The sequence below is a fragment of the Ostrinia nubilalis genome, chromosome 4 (genome assembly GCF_963855985.1).
Source record: "Ostrinia nubilalis chromosome 4, ilOstNubi1.1, whole genome shotgun sequence".
Classification (NCBI taxonomy): Eukaryota; Metazoa; Arthropoda; class Insecta; order Lepidoptera; family Crambidae; genus Ostrinia; species Ostrinia nubilalis.
Genome location: NC_087091.1, coordinates 18,232,759 through 18,253,030, shown reverse-complemented (window position 1 = coordinate 18,253,030; position 20,272 = coordinate 18,232,759). Strand labels below are relative to the sequence as shown.

At 35.3% G+C, this 20,272-nt stretch overlaps 1 protein-coding gene across 1 annotated transcript in view; it reads right to left on the bottom strand.

The window, feature by feature from the left end:
• The window catches only part of LOC135071290 (lachesin-like), a 111,174-nt gene extending 108,574 nt beyond the window's left edge, over positions 1–2,600 (bottom strand). The window contains exon 1 of the mRNA XM_063965080.1: positions 2,400–2,600. The gene's annotated coding sequence lies outside the window, so the exon portion shown is untranslated. The remainder of the gene's footprint in view (positions 1–2,399) is intronic.
• Positions 2,601–20,272: the final 17,672 nt, after the last annotated feature.

Below are 20,272 nucleotides of genomic sequence, written 5' to 3'. Positions count from 1 at the left end.
TGTCCCACACCTCTTCTTCTGTGCTGATGATTGTTATAAGTTAGAACCTTAGATCAATAAAGTGAATACAACCATCACATACGTTATTTATTTAATTAACTCGTTTCGATACTTTGTAAAATTTTGTATGAAAGTTTAATTACCCTTTTGCGCTTTCAAAACCATAATGAATGATAGAATCCCAACTATATAATATTATAAATGCGAAAGTAACTCTGTCTGTCTGTCTGTCTGTCTGTCTGTCTGTCTGTCTGTCTGTCTGTTACGCTTTCCCGCTTAAACCTCGCAACCGATTTTGATGAAATTTGGCATAGAGATAGTTTGAGTCTCGGGAAAGAACATAGGATAGTTTTTATCCCGGTTTTTGAAACAGGGACGCGCGCGATAAAGTTTTTCTGTGACAGACAAAATTCCACGCGGGCGAAGCCGCGGGCGGAAAGCTAGTAACAAATAATTATGATCTTTGAATGATCACAAAATAGCACTTATTCCGAGGTATTAAGGCGAAATGTGTCCTGTTTAAGGCGAATACTGCGGCGTTTGCCGGTTTCCGGTTGACCGCGCCGATAAGTGGCGTCGCCGATAATACGTGATTTAGCGGTAACGCTTTAATCGTACGATTTTGCGTAAAGATTCGATAGCTTTTTCACGAGACATTTGCTGGTAGATAAATTGTATTTGAGCAGATTTTAATATCAAAGGTAGAAACTTCTTTATAATTTGCTGTGTGGCTATTTTAATTTCAACCTGTACTAGTTAAATGGTTACGAATAAAAGAATCAAAATTCAACGGTACTTTATAAGCAGGTAAGAGGCTTTTATAATACATTTTAATTGAAGTTTAAATAATTCAAAAATGATAATAATTTAATGATTAACACAACGTGAAAAGATCTTCATGGAATAAACCCACGTATTCAAATAAAGCGGCCTCGTTTCATTGGAACTCCTCAATTAATATATTTCCTGTGGGGCTACCATAATTATACGCCATTAAGCACGGCAAATATGCCATAACAATTTGTGAGATAAAATATCATTGGCCATGTGTTTTAATATTTTAAAGACAATTAAATTGTCAAAACTTCTTCTGATGATTAAATTTCTTCTGTATGATGATACCCTAACCAGTAGGTACTATAAGGCTTCATTTATTCACACGGAGCTTTATTTATCGGGCATTGTGCTGCAGGCTCAGTTAAATTATAGGTAAACCGTAATAATTTGACCTACGTGATGGAAACTTTTTTAATCCCGTAAAGATGCACAAGACAAAAATACACTTCGAACTCTTATTTTACTCCTAATTTTATTCAAATTTTAGATTCCTTTCACACACTTTCCCACTTATAGTAAGTGGGAAAGTAAATACTCGAAAATGGTTCTTACCTTCATGAATAATTGAATTGAATTTCACTTAAGTATGGTAATTCGCAATACTTCACACGAATGAGCCGATTGGCCGACTCAATGCGTCCCTGATTACGTCGGAATCAATTTTTAAGTTACGTGAATTGGTTCGTCTGTCCGACGCTGACATAATAATATCGCGATTCTACGTTAATTGCGGTGGCGCGGTCATGTTATTTTGTTTTATTGTCAACTTTTGTAATTTTAGACTATTTTGATACCTTTATCATGCGTGATAAAATATTCTGTGCCAATAGACTTGGTTACTGAAAAATAGTATGGTTAATAATAGAACGTGTAAAAGTGCTTGTTAAAACCCTAGTTGCAAAATTAAATGATTTTTATGAGTTTTAATAAGGACTATAAACTTTGACACATAATTTTCTTTGACAACAATTTTGCCGCTTTTGCCGGTTTGTCACAGAAATACTTTATCACGCAAGTCTCCTTTTTAAAAACCGTGATAATAACTATCTTATATCGTTTTTTCCTTGACGACACAAACGGCTTGATTTTACGTTACAAAGAAACATTTTTTTTTATCGGTAATTTCTATTTATTTTTACGTGTTAATCGCGAAAAATCCGCATTCCTATATCATCGTCAATTTTTTAATAGGAAAATGCATTTAAATAAAGGCAAAATAGCTTATTTTATAACGATGATAGTATTTTAATTAAAGTCTACATACGAGTAAGTGTATGTATAAAGAGAAAAATATCAATGCAACAATTATAATTAAATGTTCCCTGCTGTCCGAAAATATCAATAGTGGTTTTCATCACTGAAAAACAATATTCAATTATTGTTTTGCGAATTTGAAATTTCGCAAATAGGTAAGATATTTTCGCAAATAGGTATTCATCTGATTGGCAGCTTGATATTTTTGAACAGTAGATTTTGTGAATAATCTTAATTTCGTAACAGTTTTATGTAACATTTTTATAAACTACCCTTCAACTAATGAAGAAAATTAAAACAACACTTACCCCTGACACAAAGGGATCAACATCAAATCCGTCTGCAACACTGTCCGTTTACACGCACAATCCTATTTAACAATAGTTTTTCTCATAAAAAACAAAACAGCATCGAACTCCAAAGCCACATTCGAATTCCGAACGCTCGACGAAAGTTTCCAACTTTTCGCGGGCAAAAAAAAATGGCGGCGGGATAGAACGCGCGCGACTCGCGAGGGCCGGCGAGGTACTGACGCTCGGTCCGCCCGCTGCCACCGAACGCACCTCCAAAAGGATCCAGTTTGTTACATAGTAAGATCGAAATTTGATCGCAGTTAGACGAAATGAACGCGCACTAAGACAGCCTTTGGCTATTTAGACCGAAAAAGATGGGGGTACGGCGCATGCGTAGGTCGTTCAACTCTTGCAGTGGATGCTGCATCGGGCTGATGGAGCGTTAACTTGCAGCGTTTTGGGGTTGGGGTCAAGATGTTACAGCGCAGGTTGACACTGCGTTTGAATCCGATTAATTTTTTTCGCTTTCACCCGCGAGGAAATTTTTCGTTATGAAATATGACTTTGGTGGTAAAAGTAGAAAGTTGTTGTCACAATAAACTTATTCCACAAAACTTTGATAAAAGTTACAAAATATGACGGTTGATCGATAAAACTTTTAACAAAAAAATACACAGTCATGTTTTTTAAACGCTAACACTGATAAGTATTAATAAAAACATAATGATACAAAGCAATGTGGGTCATTGTGTTTCTTGTACGAAAGTGTTTTTATCAACACTATTAACCGTTTGTATTCCACCTGCTTTTTAGACAAAATGTAAATAACATAACTGCTTTTTTTCAGCTCTAAAAAATATTAGTAGACGTAGATTAAATAATATATTTATATCAAAAGGTCAAAATAAATTTCTTTTTTTCTTAGAATTTGTGTCATTATGTTTATCGGGAAATTGTCTGGGATAAACTATGGCAATTGTCTTTAGTATTTTAAAATTGACAAAACGGTACACAATAAAAATACAGCAACTGGAACTTAGCATAAAATAGTAAGTAGAACGATCCGAATGTAACCTAAACCTAACTCCACACCGCCACAGATCCTTGATTGCTCGCCGCTTAATTATAAAGATTGAATAAGCCCGGACCTAGTATAGCACCCTGGGGCAGCCCGATTGTGCCGGAGTGAATACTTTATTCGTAATCCCGATCCAATCTCGCGCTTTGGAAGTAGCCCCTGAATAAAACCTGGAATTCGTAAGCAAGTGTATCGGCCGATATTACTGATTTGACGTTAATTGCTTCCGATTTGGTTTGGATGGCGGTAAAATGTTGCTCGAGATTCGGCAAAAAGTTCTCAGAATTTCAGGAAAAATGTTCGTAAAAAATACATTTAGATGATTTTGCTATTTGTACCAAAGTGAATGACATTTAAATGTTAATAATGTTGAAACAAATATGCCTCTGGGAAATTGAAGAGACGGCTGCACGGCTCTCTTGCGGTGGTAACTAAATTCAGGTCATCTTTTGGCTTGCATATGATATGAAATAAAATGATGCAAGCTAAAAGTAGATAATAATACAATTAGTAGCTTATTTAACAAAGAATCATCATCATATTTATCATTTCAGCCACAGGAGGTCGAAAGAAAATTGATCTTCCACTTACAGTAACTAATAACGTTTCCACCTAAAGTGACTCTATCATTGACTCTAATCAGAGTTTAAGAACCTTTAACTTTCTCTGCAATATTTATTGTTATTTCACTAAGCAAATGCAAGAAGTATTGCACAGCAACATCTTAGCCGCTTCTCACTAACCCAGCGCCTGCTCCTGACTTTCATTGACAAATTAGATTGATTCTCTGTATTAATGTACAAATCGGAACCGAGCCATTCTACATTCCACCGCTCAGATTTGCCATTCATTGCCTCTGATTAGAATTTGGATGGTTATTATGTGCTGTTTAATTAAAGGGGTTAATTAATGGTATAGTTTATGGAGTGATAAAATGTACGGCGACTTTTAACAACTGTGCGTGCACTGGTAATTACTAAATTATCTAATTAATTATTCCAATAGAAAAGCAAGAACTTACGTAAGCACATAATTATGTTTTCTATCAAAAATTCAGTTACCGTTGACGCAAGAAAAGCTTTATAATTATATAATTATATGCTAGCTACCTTCTTTGACTAGAATAAGATTAAAAAAGTTAGTATCGACCCTTAACGAAAACTATTTTTGGATCCAACCTTATACTTTGGTTAGACTCTATTATAGCCCGACCAGGAACATAAAAACCCTGGCATAGAGGCGCGCCAATTGCATTTGATAGTGCAACACTGAGTACAGTCGTACCTGTGTTAAATTAATAGGCTAACTTTAATTTTAGGATTACGGGCTAATTTGATATTTTCATAAATTAACGAAAAAAGATTATATAGGTAACCTGGTTTAAATAAATGAAATGAAACCATCAATCGAGCTAGTAGGATTTATTTTATTATTCATCAATAATCAAATTCAGAACTTGAATATTCAACTGCAATGTCTGCTCATGAACGCTTCAAACTCGGTACTTCTTTCCCAATTCCATAAAATTCAATACTTACAAAGTGACAAAAAACTTTAAAATAGGTTGTTAAAACAAACCACAGTTAATTTTCATAGTGGACTGTACTATACGATAAACATGTCAGTCAATTTGACAACCTTTGTCGGAAACATTATTCAATAAAAATATTGTCCGAACTCTTAGTATTTCTCTTCGACAATTTTTTAACACATTGTGAACCACTTTTCTTTTACGACTATAAAAAGTTTTTAGCAATTTAATTCACAAAATCAATTGCACACATTTAAAATAAAGTTTGTTTACACTTTGACACTTTGCAAGGTGACATCTCAATGAAGTTTTCATTTACTGTTGCCATTAAAAGAAATTAGTACCATTAGTTTTCCGCAACATGGCGAGGGTTTTTATGTTCCTGGTCAGGCTATAATTACTATTAGTGTTATTGATTCGACTCCGTGGGCTTTAACTTAACAGAATTATAAAATGCATAATGTAATGAGGTTGGTCTATTTATAATTTCTTTGAAACTTCTTTTCCTCATGAAAACTAATATAAAACGTTCTATTGATAAATAGGTTGCTCTTCGCTTTTCAATATAAACTATCGCATGACATAAATACCTTTATATGGGATCTTAAAAGGATATAAAACGCGCATAAAAGAGATATGACATTCAGGCCGATATCTTTTGAAATTTATTCCTTGAGTCATCTCACGATACACAGGTATACAGTCGTTATTACGGATAAAGATTAAAACCAGATGCTATTAAATGGACTTCTTGCACATGGAAACTGAAGGAATGGTGAACCAATGAGAGAAAGAGAGATGGAGTGAATTAAATCCTAGATTCCTAGCTGTTGTTAGTCTTAATAGACCGCCTGAATTGTGTCATTTCAGTTTTGTATTTCTTATTTGGCAGTTTCGTGTAGCGTGAAATAAAGAGTATTTAACTATCAATCAATCAATAAAACATTTAGAAGTGATAAATAGTTTGGAACCAATGAAAATTTAGTACTACGAAAGGTAAGTTCGACTGAAATATGTAAGACATCGAAAAAGCCTCTGTTACCTACTGATTAGTAATATAAAATATGTATTTAACTTCATTATTTATAGGATAACCACTGGTCTAAGTCAGTAATAAACGGTAAGCCTTAATTACCAGCAATAATTAGCTCGCTGATTAACTCCCATACGAGTAGTAACGACATTTGAAACCAATATTAATTGAGCAATTAGCATTCAATACCAACGGCAATAAGCGATTCATTGACATTCTAGAATATTTAACAGATTACTGTACATAAACTTCCATAGGAAATTATTTGGTAGCTGTTGCCATGGATAATAGCTACTAAGTGAATTGAAGACTCTTTAAGAAATCCTTACAATTTACTCCACTGGATCATACAAATAGCTATCTTGTACTGTATCGTATGGACAGACCATCAAATTCGTATTAGCCCAGCAATGACATTAGGCTGCTGGTTCAAAAGGCGCGTGTCAAAAGATAAGACGTCAAAAGGCTTTCAAAAGAACTGTGAAGACGGTTCATGGTAACACAGTGGCTTACGAACTTACGGGAGCTTGAAGGAAGCTTTAGTTGTAAATAGCTACCGAAATTAATAGTTCATACAGTGTAGATGTAAAAGGTTAGTAGAGCTTGGGAATATTTTTGATGTAAGGGAAAAGGTCAAGTAAAAAGAAGGTAATTATGTTACAGACTTTGATGACATTTTACAAGAATGTATAGCTCTAAGTTCAATTTTATTGAGCCTTTTTTTGTTGACATCTCTTTACCTATGTAAATAGGTAAGCGTGCTTAAAGTGTCGTGTAAAGTAAAATTTAGATGTGTTTGCTTAGCCTAAAACCTATAAATCGCCTCGCAAAACTACCCTCACTCTTACCCCGGTTCTGTTTGCTAACGTATTTTTAAGCCCAACTTTCTCGCACTCGTCGCGTCAAACCGCAAAGTTGTCTACGGAAAATCCTAAAAATAACTAAATCTAACTCAGAAGCCTTTGTAAACCGACACCGCGTGACGGGAGGTATTCGAGGAATCCCCTACTCACTCTCTCTTATGCTATTCACTTCAACCTTATCCCTCACAAAATAAAGCAGGGTACTGCTTGGAGCTTATCAACGAAACAATTCACACGTCTGCATAAAGCAAAAAATCCAGCCATTTCTCTACATTTCAGCCTACGCTTTACAAAATAAAGTTCAATTTACAGTGGCGATTTTGGTACGACCGCAAACTTCTTGCTAGCTCACTCCTGTTCTCAGATAGAGGATAAATATTATTCGAAACTAGTTTGGGCCAGTTGGTTCCAGTTTCAAACTGTCTGTGTTTTGATTGAAAGAGTCCGGTAGTCGGAGATTTGCAAATGTATCTTTTGTATTACAATAGGCGTAGCGTTAGCATAAATAAAACTTGTAATATTTTCATGAGAACTTTCTATGCCTTGTAATTTTAAGGGCTTTCTCCTACATTTTGTTTTGGGGAAAGGAGAACCAATTTGGAAAGTTACTGGCGTTTGTTTTATAATTTCCTTCGTGTGGAATGTAACCACTGAGATTGGAACCTGTATCTGGTAGAACTTACTAGTAACGCTTAACGTTTCTTCTCGACAAAATTATAGTTCTTTTCAGACCGGCTTATTTAATATCGAACTTATTAATTATTACTCTTTCGAGATATTTTATTAGTACCTACATAATAAATTGAACTCTTTCGAAAATACAGATCTATGCTGTACGGATAATATTATATGCTGGAGGAATAATAATTCTACTCTCCAGCCTGTAAAATACGTTCACCAATGACCTTCTGTATGATTTAGATATGCAAAACATTTGTTTATCCCGCTAGTGAAGTCCCATCAGTGTGATTATTTATTTCACTGGTCTATCGGTCGCGTCCCGGGGGCGCAGTAACTAAAGGCACCGCTTCCCGCAGGGTAGTATTGTTCCCGCTATGCTTACTATAACTGGATAATTTAATTAAAGTTAACAGTAACTTTCATTTAAAAGATAAATATGTGCTTGTCAAGGAAATATTAGAAAGAATACTCTTTATTTCCCTGCCTGATGACCTGTAATACAGGTATACTAAATACCTAGCATAGGCATCAGACTCACACAAGAATAAACATCAAACGTATCTTATACATTCATTATGTAATTCTGTTCGATTTTTTGTGTGAGTAAAATAAAGAATTATTTATTTATTTATTTATTTCATCTGTGACGTCAGAATAGTCACGTAGGAACGCCGTTAGATTTTTTTCATTGAAATATAGGTAAGTTTAATTATAACGACTACGAGTAGTTCATACTATGAAAGTTTCTAATTATACATATTTCTTTGCTATAAGACTGCTATTATTATGGAAAAAAAACTCTAAGGCTGAGTTGCACCACCTAAATTTAACGGTAAATATGACGATAACCGGTGCATTTTGTATGGAGTTTGACAGATTTTTGACGTTTGTCAAAGTTAAAGTAAGATGGTGCAACCCTGCCTAAAGTGTTAATCGGCGTTGTAACGCTGATTCGTCTCACCAATACTTCAGAAGATGAGGGCTTGTAATCAATACAAGCTACCAACCCAGTTGTCAGTCGCTCTTTTATTTAACCAACAGTAATCCCATCGGCAATATAATTACTATTTATCTCGCCATCGACCACGCCCGCGGAGCGACCGCATCCACGCCGGCTCCCGCGGGACGGCATTGTTCGGGTGCAACACGAATCGACGCTTTACTAACAGTTTGTTTACAAGTTCCGAAACAAGGTCATTCTTTACAACCGAATGTCTGGCGACGTGATTATATGTTTTTTTTTTTGGCTACAGCAAATAGTTTTTAGACGATTTAGGGAATCATTAACCTGTATGAGTACAGGTGCCTATCAACCCGGGGCAGCAAAGGGTTATTATAAAGCAAGTATGTGCACTTGGTGTAACGTAATTAATGATATTATGTCTCATTTGTTATTATTGTACTTTTTTTCAGTTTATCAATGAACTAGCTTTCCGCCCGCGGCTTCGCGCGCGTGGTCCCCTGAACCCCATTTTTTTCCAAAATAAAATTTAGCCTATGTCACTCGTGGATAATGTAGCTTTCAAAACAAACAAACAAACAAACAAAGTTTTCCTCTTTATAATATTAGTATAAGTATATTATAAAAATTAACGTAACGTCAAAATTTCAATCGGTGTCTGTCATTTGTAAGACAAACATTACGGATCACGATCTCATTATCGCAGGGATAAAACTCAAAAATTCCAGAAACAAAAGACATAAACGCTTCACCAGCAAAATAGACTATACATCAATGGAACTCGAACTAAGTAAAGTGGACTGGCACTGTGTTGTCGAAGGCACCTCGGTGGACGCTGCCGCCGAAGCGTTTACAGACACATTGGGATGCGCTATTGAAAAAAACACATCCAGAAACCCAGTTGGTCGGTCTAAAATTACATTTAAACCTTGGATGACACCGGGTCTTATTAGGTGTTCTAAACACAAAGATAGGTTACATGCACAGGTAAAAGAGAACCCGCAGGACCAAACAAAAAAGAAAATCTTCACACGCTATAGAAATTTTTATATTAATCTATTAAGGAAATTAAAGCAGAAACACGAAGCCCTAGAATTGGAAAAAAACAAAAATTCTCCAAAAAGGCTTTGGAACACTATTAGGACAATAACACATACCAACAAAAGTAAAGAGAAATCACACATACTAACACAAATAAAAGACTCTAAAGAAAACTCTCTAAATGATTGTAATGACTACTTCTCTAATGTTGGAAAGTGTTTGGCTGAGAAAATTCTTGCGAGTTCCAATGACACTCAAGAAACGCTGGCTGCCAAAGTTTCACTAAAAAACCCTCCGGTACATTCGTTTTTCCTTGAACCTACTGACGTAGCCGAAATTGAGTCAATAATTATTAATCTGAGAACAGATAGCGCACCCGGTCTCGATGGTATAACTAATAAGCTTCTGAAGGCAGTAAAGAACCACATAGTGCACCCTCTTACAGCTATATGTAATCTCAGTCTCTCTGAGGGAGTTTTCCCTGCTAAATGGAAAACGGCTGCGGTCACTCCTATCTATAAATCTGGTGAAAAAAATGAACCACATAATTATAGACCAATATCCTTGCTGAGCGCTTTCTCAAAAATTCTAGAAAAACTAGTAAATAAACGTTTAGTAAAATTTGCAGAAAATAATAAGCTACTTTCAGACAGACAATTTGGCTTTAGGCAGGGTAGGTCCACGGAGGGCGCTATATCCCTATTGACCAGCCTCGTCACCGAAAGCCTTGACAAGGGAAGAGCTTGCGTGGGAGTGTTTCTTGATCTTGCAAAGGCTTTCGACACGGTCTCGACGTGTATCCTCATAAGAAAGTTGGAGGGAATGGGTATACGTGGTATTGCACTAAACTGGTTTCAGAGTTATCTAACGGACCGTTACCAATGTGTCAGGATCGATGAACACAAAAGTGTACCTAAACTGGTGGAGTTTGGCGTACCCCAGGGTAGCATACTCGGCCCTACACTCTTTACCCTATATATCAACGACATATTGGTTACCAACTTGGTCAATGCTGAGATGATCTGCTATGCCGACGACACCGCAATTATTTTCCACGACGCGACTTGGGATGAAGTCTCCGAACGTGTAGCTGATGGGATGAGAGTTGTTGCTGCCTGGCTTCGGAGCAACTTGTTGACACTAAACCTCCAGAAAACAAAGTTCCTCTGCTTTCACAAGACAGTGGCAACCTCACCCTCCTTCACTAGCATTAAGATTCACACATGCCACCAAGACATGCAGGCTCATCAACACTGTAATTGTAACGCCATCAGCAGATCTCCGGAGATTAAATATCTTGGTCTGATTGTGGATGAGAAACTATCTTTTAAAGCACACATTGACGCAACTGCCAAAAGAGTCCGCAAACTTATCTACGTCTTCAAAAATCTGAGAAATGCAGCTGACCTACACCTCCTGAAATCGGTTTATACTGCCATATGTCAATCTATAATATCCTACTGCATCACAACTTGGGGCGGCGCGACGTCTAATAATATGATTACACTTGAGAGAGCTCAAAGATCAGTAATCAAAGTTTTACTTAGGAAACCAATAAGATACTCCACCCAAGCACTTTACAAAGAGAGTGGTTTCCTCACGGTCCGTGGCTTATTCGTTCTCAGGGTAACGATGCACATGAATGCAACTGTCATTAAATCAGATGACTATAAAACAATGCTCAAGAAACGAGTTTTTAAAATACCTGTCCCAAAGACAAAAAGTACTTGGGCCATGAAGTACAGCCACTTTCTTCATCCACACGTCTTCAATAGGGTTCAATCACACTGTTGTATAAAGAACTGCTCACTACTTGAAACGAAAAAAATTGTAACGGAGTGGATTGGCACCCTATCTTACGACGATATTGAAAAGCTTTTAAAGATACTAAAATAGTTTTAAATTATTTTATGTATGATTAATTTATTTCTAACTTATACCATTTTATTTTTTATATTATATTAACCTATTTTAATTATATCATTTTATTTATACTTTATTTTTATTTTATTATTAAATGAACATGAATAATGAATTGTTGCAGGTGAATTATTATTATTATTATATTATTTTAATTTTAATTTTATAAATGTAATAGTGAGTAACGGATGTGTATCATGATCGGCTAAATTTATAAGAGACAAATTCTGCCAATAGATTGTCTACAGGACAGGCTTTGCCTAGTGTAGAAATCTATATTTCTATTAGAATAAGAAACATTGTAATACAAATTTAGCATTGAATGATAAGTTATGTTACTTGTAAGTTTTCCAGTTTATTTGTGCTAATTTTGTTTTATTGAATAAATTTTATTATTATTATTATTTATTATTAAAAGCACCGGAGAAAAAATCTCTAAAATATTTTTCATAGGTCGACATAAACATTATTCCCTTTGGTTTACCTAAATTATAACGCTTAGCGACAAAACGCCCAGCTAGTAGAAGTTGAGTAGTCAAAATTCTAGGAATAGATTTGAACTGTCTTAAAAGTTGTAGAAAGTTTAAAGTAGGTAAATAGGTAGTTCAGAGTTTTGATTCGTCTTCAGTTTAGTTTTAGTCTTAATGTGTAGTCCTAAATTGCCTACTACTAAGATGTTTTTAATAGGAAGAGTACCTTTTCATTAATTGAAGAACCTTTCAATAGGATTGCAAGGTAATACATTAACTAATTGAAGTGAAAAATACTATCAAAGTATGCGAGGGATGTAGATTACTTGACAACCTCTCACTGCTTTAAATCTTTCGCGTTCCATTTCAACTAAAATAGAGAAACAAAACCGAAACGTCAAGCCGCGAGTACATGTAACTCATATAAAAGGACGCGTTGAGACCCGTGTTTCTCTATTTTGCTCTCACTGCTTAGCTAGAGATTCGTTACTCATCTTTGTACCACATATTTTCCATGTTTAGAAAAATATAGAAGAAGAACCTATACAAACTATTAGGTAAATATCGGCTTTACCTAGCCCTCGAAATATCATTCACCCTCGAAGCCCAATTTGCGTACAGCAGCAGTCATAACTCTCATTCCTACATTCGGCAACTGTGCACAGCCCGCATGGGCCCCGCGGGACGCTGCCTGCCTGCATATTGCAGTATGGTATACTACTCATTTGGTTACCTAATTAGGTTACGGGGAGGTGCAGTAAGTTAATTTTAAGTTACCGATTTAGAACGTAGGTAACTAGGTCTCCAGCCTCTTATGAAATTGAAGCCGAACAATTAGAATACAATCGTTTGCATTAAAATTGTATCTAGTCTGTCATTGATTAATAAGATGTGTATGTCTAATAGTCCTATTAGATAAATAAATAAATTAATTATGTATTTTTGTAATTCTCGTTATTTAATGTCTATGACATTTAAATCCAAAATTTACGCTACAATTATTATATTATGTGGCTGTCATTGATTAACAAGATGTAATAAAAAAACATTTCATGATGTCTATGACAGTCAATTGATGTATGAGCCTTCCTCAATATGAAAATGACAATATCTTTCGCTTTTTGCATTTTCATGGGGAAAAATATTTCTAAAAGTAAAATATCCACACATCCAACGCATGCAGCATTTGAGAAAACTAAAAGTAAACTACAAAAGGTTTCCTTGGAGATGCAGTACCACTACTATTAGTCATTCCCAGTCGACCGCTCGGACCTACGGTACTGTCCAATACACGTTACTGAATGGAAACCTTATTCTATTGAGATAAAGTTTAACGTCTGCTTAAAGTGCATCTAGTCTCGAGCAGGGGTAAACTGTATTTTCTTCGGCACGCCCCAGTGGGAGACTTGTTGTGAGTTGAGTGCTCTTATAGATGCTACAAAGAAATTCTTAGCTAAATATGTAGCAACTTAAAATTGTATCAATATTTTAAAATGATAACGTGCAGTTTTTTTTGTAACACTTGTAGAAAGGCACTTTAGGTGTTTGAAATAATGATTATCAATATAATATGAATAAAAATTGTAAAATAGGGTTAAAAATGCAAGTTTATTTTGAGATAAGTAATCCGAAGCCTGTTATTTTTATACCGTGCAAAGTAATTAGTAAGCACAGTCGACTTGACGTTTCGACTGTGATTAAAATTGTATGTACCAAAAATTCTGGAGAAATAAAAACTTCTAGTGGCACATACACAACCGATGGTAAAAAGTCTCCAAAATACAGCAGAGCGGTAGGTTCAATCAAACAGGTGAATTGCTATGATAAATTAATAGACGCTGTGAATTTCAGCAGATAGCAGTTTTCGTAAACTGATATAAAAAAAATATCAACGTAGAAACGAGATGGTTTGGCTCCTTTATATCAAATAATCCATTCATATTCTAATATCTAAAAATAAGAACCAAAATAAATAAATTTCCTACATAAAATTGGCGGTTTTATCACACGTATACCTTTCATGGAAATGTAAATTATCATTTGTTTACGCACGGTCTATACAGTAATAATAATTTCCAGATAAAACATATTACGTGTAGGCTGTATAACATTATTACTTTAACTTCGCCAGACAGCCTTGACGTGTGGAAATTTATTTACACATATTTAAGTAATTTGTAAAGAAACAACGTTGTCGTGTTTCGCAAATTATGTTAAACACACGTCAAACAAACCATGCTGAATTAAGTTACAGTTAACAATTTTTGATAGTAAAAATCTAAGGCATAAGTTCTCTAGCATCCTCTTTTTCATAAAAAGTAAACCTCTTTGACAAGATTAGAAAAAGTATTTTTCATTACTTTCGAATTTTCTTTCATTACGATAAAATTCTACCTAAAATACTATAGAAATAATTTAACCAGGTTTAAGTTGGATACATAAAAAAGAAGGAAAATAATATTCATAATAAAGTGATAAAGCAATCTTTACATAGATCAGTGGACTTGATTCACTGAACGAGGAAACAAAATAGACTGAGTAGGAGTAAATAAATAATATCACACAATAACAAAACGGATGATTTTAGCAATGTGGTTCTTCATAGATAAGTATTAAATAAAAATAATTATGTTCGTGATTAAATCTAAAATGCTTTGATTGCAACCAGCCTCGGAAGCTTCGAAAGCTTTGAATTAATGCTTTTAATCCAGATAAGCTGCAAGTGAGTAAACGACACACAGTGGAGCCTGAAAGGCTTACTTGTGAGCTGTCGCGTGCAGCGCCGCCATCTTCGTCGATAAAAGGGCTAGGAGATACAAAAAATGTGTGCACTTTAGTCAATAAAGGCTATCCCGTAATACAATGGTAACATAATGTACGTTGGAAATAATGTAAATTTGCTGAAATTAAAAAAAAAAACAAAGGCATATGGTGTGAGTTGATATCCAGTTATTAAATTGTATTTTTGTGTTAGCAAATAAGTAGCACTTTGATAAAATTTATGAACACGCAAGTCTTTAGAAAATAAAAATAAATTAACGTATTTATTGGAACCGGAATTGAGTACCAGTTTAAAAAAGAGTCTCATAATAATTACCGCGTTTTGAATAGAAAATTCTTAGCTTTTAAGCTGACAACACACCTTACGGATTTCATTTTGATCTTTCCCCCTTAAAATTTCCTGCCTAAAACTCCGTAAAAGCTCTATTTGAGCGAGTGTTAGCGATGGTCACCGGCGTCCGCAGCCGCAACGGGAGTGCGGCTCGTGAGTCGTGTCGTGACTAGATTGACGCCGCAACGTGTCACTCTATTGTACACAATGAATGGAGATGTTAATATACTGCTGCTCTTGTTATTTAGACTGTTGCTTTGCTCTTACTTTACTACACAATTAATGTTTGATTAGCTAACGATGATGATAGTTTTCTTTTAGACTAATATTTTATAGAGGAATGATTTCATTGTTTGAATTTTAGAATCTCAGAAACTACTGGACTAATTTGAAAAATACTTTAACCATTAGAATTCTACACTCATCATCATCATCATCATTTCAGCCACATGATGTCTACTGCTGAACATAGGCCTCCCCCAATGACTTCCACATCGCACGGTTGGTAGCGGTCTGCATCCAGCGCCTTCCCGCTACCTTTATCAGGTCGTCGGTCCACCTTGTGGGTGGACGTGGGAATTCTACACTATCTCTGATGAACATAGGTGAAAGATGATTTTCAAAAAATTTAGAATCCGTACCCAACCGTTCCGAACAGGGTTATGTTTTTTAAAGTAAGACACAATAAAGTCATGATATATCTCAGCCTAAAACGAAACCAAACATTTGGTAGGTATTTAATTGGTTCACACTCTTTACACAGTTGACGGATGAAAGGAACGTGCTCGTTTCCTTCTAATAAACTGTCAATAACAATGCGCCTAACACGTATAAAGCTCGTTCGCTATGAAACTAAAGCTCCTGAGAGCTTTATTTGAGCGCGTGTCGGCGGTCGTCGCCGGCACCCACCGCAAGCCGCAGCCAGTGAGCTTGTTGACGCCACATCTAAATGTTGTTCAATTTAATAACGAACTTAGTGTGCTTAAATTTGTGTCTGTAGGCCATTGTCCTATAATTTCACACGTTTGTGTTTAGCGGAACTAATAATATTGCGTAATTCAAACGTATGATAATCGTTCATTCGTTCGTTTCAGCCGAACGACGTCCACTGCTGGACAAAAGCCCCCAAGGATTTTCACAAAGAACGGTCCTGCGCCGCTCGCATCCAGGCACCTCCCGCGACCTTCAAAAACGTATGATAATGTAATAAATCAATTCGGCTTTGACGGCATTTGTTTTAGTTAGAAGCTCCTTAGACACTTTTATGAACTAAGCTGCTGGGGTCATTATGCCTGACTCTATGAAATTGGCTTCTAATAACCAGCCTCATACTATGGCTATACACTCATTATTTAATTTGTTGCGAAATGTGCAAGATAATATGAGTTTTACCTGGAACTTGACAAAATTTAAAAATAATTATTACATGTAAAAGCAATGTTTACAAATTACAAGACCTTAATAGCTTCTACAAAGGTGTTTTGTGTTACCTCTATAACATTATCTATCAGCCTAAAGCTCCGTAAAAGCTTATATAAAGCGAGTGTCAGCGGTCGCAGGCGCCCGCCGCAAGCCGCAGCGACGAGTGCGAGCCGGTTGCGAGATTGACACCGCTAAACGGTGGCCAAATAACGAAATTGGTAGGGAATGTCTCTGTTTAAATGTTACTTGAAATGTGGCAGCAAGAGTTAGAAACTTGTAGAAAAAAGGATTTTGTTTTAAGTTGCCTTCAGCGGTCGTGATGTTGGGGAAGCTGTTCCACAAAACTTAAATTTTAGAGAATTGAAAAAGATGGTTAAAAGAAGGTGAAAAGCATTTAACAGAACATCTTTCCACAACTTAATAATAAATTAAATGATAATTATATGTTAATGGGAAAATTATATTTAAGGATCAGTCGCCTGTATAAAAAGGTTCATGAAAATTAAACGAGCATAGTACAGTGTACAACACAAAATTGGGAAATGCACTTACAAATTTAATTCCGTGTGTACATAAAAAAGAATTTATTTCGTCCACTCTTCCAGTTCCATCAAAATAACAACCGTTGGCTCGAATAAAACATTTCATGCACTGCTATTGTATTGCATTTTTATTCGTTTCGCTTTCGTTTATTAATTTCATCCATTTTGGCGGCTGTCGGCGCCCGCCCGCGCGGCAAATGCGTCCAAACCACCGTTGCGAAATAAAATTATGAAAAAAATCTCGTGCGTAACTTCAAGTTTCGTTTGAGTGTTCTTGGATGTAGTGTTCTGGTAGACTGTTATTATTATTAGCACACATATTGTACTTAAGTACTTTTCTTGCTGTAATTAACTTTATCGTCGTTTGTCGTCTTGGCATTATATTATTTTCTTTTTGCAATTCATGAATAGATAGGAAATGAATTATGGTCTTAACGCCATGGTGTTTATTTTGTGTGCGTTGTTTATAAATTCAGCTACGGGACACTAAAATAAACGAACACCAACAATGAAAGGTGTTGAATTTTGGTTCAAATCCACCTTTTATTTGGGTTTGTTTTTAACACCTGATCTCTATAGAAAGTCAAATGACTTTTCAGTATTGACTGTATTTTTAAAATTATAATTGAAATAAAACAAAAATAAGTTGTCTGCCTGTTTTATTATTTTAAACTAAAAAAACAGGCTCTATAAAAATTTAGTTTCATCCACCTTGACGTTAAAGACAAGAGACTCAATCAAAATTTCGTGAATCCAAAAATACGCTTTTATTCACTGGATGTAGCGCAAAAACTGAAAATTTTAGTGCTGTACACTAAAATTGTTACTTTCCCAGACTTTACTGGATAATAGTTGGCTGAACAAAGCATACAACACTGCAAGAAACTGCAGTAGGCTTGCTCAAGGCAATGTCTTGTTTAAAAAAATATTTTACTTTTTGAATTCTCCTAATTTGCGTTAGGCCAACACATTAATTATTAATTAAAAAAAATCTCAACAGATTCATTGGTAAAGCGCCTGAAAGCTATCAGGAAATTCGTGAAATTTTTAATTTGTTTTCATCGGTAAGTACTTAAATACTTCAATTTTATAAGCACAATATCATAACTGCAGATACTGCCATCTGCTGAATTCATCATCTGTTTTATTTGAAAATTATAATTGAGATGCAACTCAACGCTAAAAATTTAATATCTACGTTTTAAGATTGAAAAATCCTGTCATAACATCAAGTCGAGCGATTACAGCTTGAACTTTCTTAGCCCACATGTGCTGTGGCAACAACCATTCGAGGCGGACCTTAAAAAGAACAATCGAACACAATGGCGACGCTGTAACCCGTCGATTGCCAATAATATTGAATTTTGGACGTGAATTGAATTTCATAGCGACTGCCACTTCGAGGGCGTACGTAATGGGGACAAACTGAACACTTGTAGCGGCGATGTTTGTTAAAAAGAAACATATTTCTATTTTCTTCTGTGCTAGGTATTATGGAACTTATATAACGTGGTGTAACGTAACGAAGTCGTAGAGTGTTGTTTTTTCTAGTAACTTTAAGTTCTAAAACTTGATTGTCTATAATAATATATAGGACTAATTGCATTTGTCTAAACCAATAAAGATAGGTATTTTTGATTTTGATTTAGTAGACCTTCAACTCAACTCAACTTCAACTCTATTCACTGTCTTCCAGCAAACAATGTCATGCATCCAATGCATGCATGCACGTCGGACAAGAGCTTGTTCCACGTTCATTTCTGCTTCGATCTCGTTAGGATATTGACGTTCAACGATCACGGCGTTGATGTCGGCTTAGTACTCCGTGTTCCGGACTATAAACTGTAGCCATTTCGGTTGCAGGTTCAAATTTCACCAGTGATGAGTTCGTGCGTTATCCTACTAATATTATAAATGCGAAAGTTTGTATGGATGTCTGGATGTTTGTTACTCTTTCACGAAAAAGTACAGAACGGATTTTGATGAAACTTTACAGTATTATTGTTTATAACCCAGAATCACATATAGGCTATAATTTATGACGATCTGTGACAAACTAAATTCACACGGGTGAAGCCGCGGGCAAAAGTTAGTTTTATATAAAAAATCGTTATCTCATCTTATCAAGTAGTACTCAATTTGGGGATAGGAAATTGGAAAATTCTAGTTGGATCTCTTTTCTGATATATAGGTAGAGATAGCATTTTAAACTATACATTTTTGTTGAAAAATCGCCTCTACATCTAAGAGCATAAGATTCCAACGTGTATAGTTTGACATGCTGTCGTCCTTACATAATACAGGGTGTTTGGCGCATCGTGTGCCAAAATGATTTGGTGGATAGAATGGGTCATTTCCTATATTTTCAGCCCCCATAACACGTTCCATGCCAGGCGGCTACTTTTATATTATTTTTTTAGTAATTTCACCAAAATACCCAAATCGCATCATTTAATTTCGATTTAAAAAAAAACTACTAGGCGTAGCCTCAAAGTAAATATTTTGTTTTGACGTGCATTGATGTAGGGTTGCATCAAATCTTAATTTACTGACAAATATCATCTAGTTTTTTTTAAATTCAGCTTTGAAGTTTTCCGAAAAGTTAAAAATGGACTGAACATTTAAGTTTACATGGCTATAAAAAAATAAATAAAAGAGATTGCGATCTTCGGATTTTATCAAAACTTCTTTAGTCTATCCCCATTTAAACGGTACACTAATATTGTTTAAATAAAAACAATAACTTCACAAATTCCTTAAATTAGTGCATTGACTCTACTCGGACTGATTTGCGAAATTTGTGTTTATAGCCCCTTTTTGTGTGAATAGCGCGTTATTAAACACCTAATAGGTAAAAATTATTTATCTTATGCAATGTAAAAACCTTTTCCCTTTCGTTTTTCAATGTGGATTTCTTGAAATTAAAGACGAAAAGAATTATTTTGATCGTTTATTAATTATTACAAATGTTGTTCAAAATGACCGTCTCGGCAACGTAGGTATACACTCACGACATCTTCTTCTAATTTTGACTGTTGTCGTATGCAGCCACATTTCTCTTTTTATTACTACAAAGGCGTTTTCTACTCGTGGATTGGAAGAGATGGCCCTATACAGTGGCCTGCACGTTCCCCAGACCTAATTCCGTTAGATTTTTACGTCTGGGGACGAGCTAAAGAACTGGTGTACGTAACGGATTCAAACAATAGAAGAAAACGCCTTTGTAGTAATAAA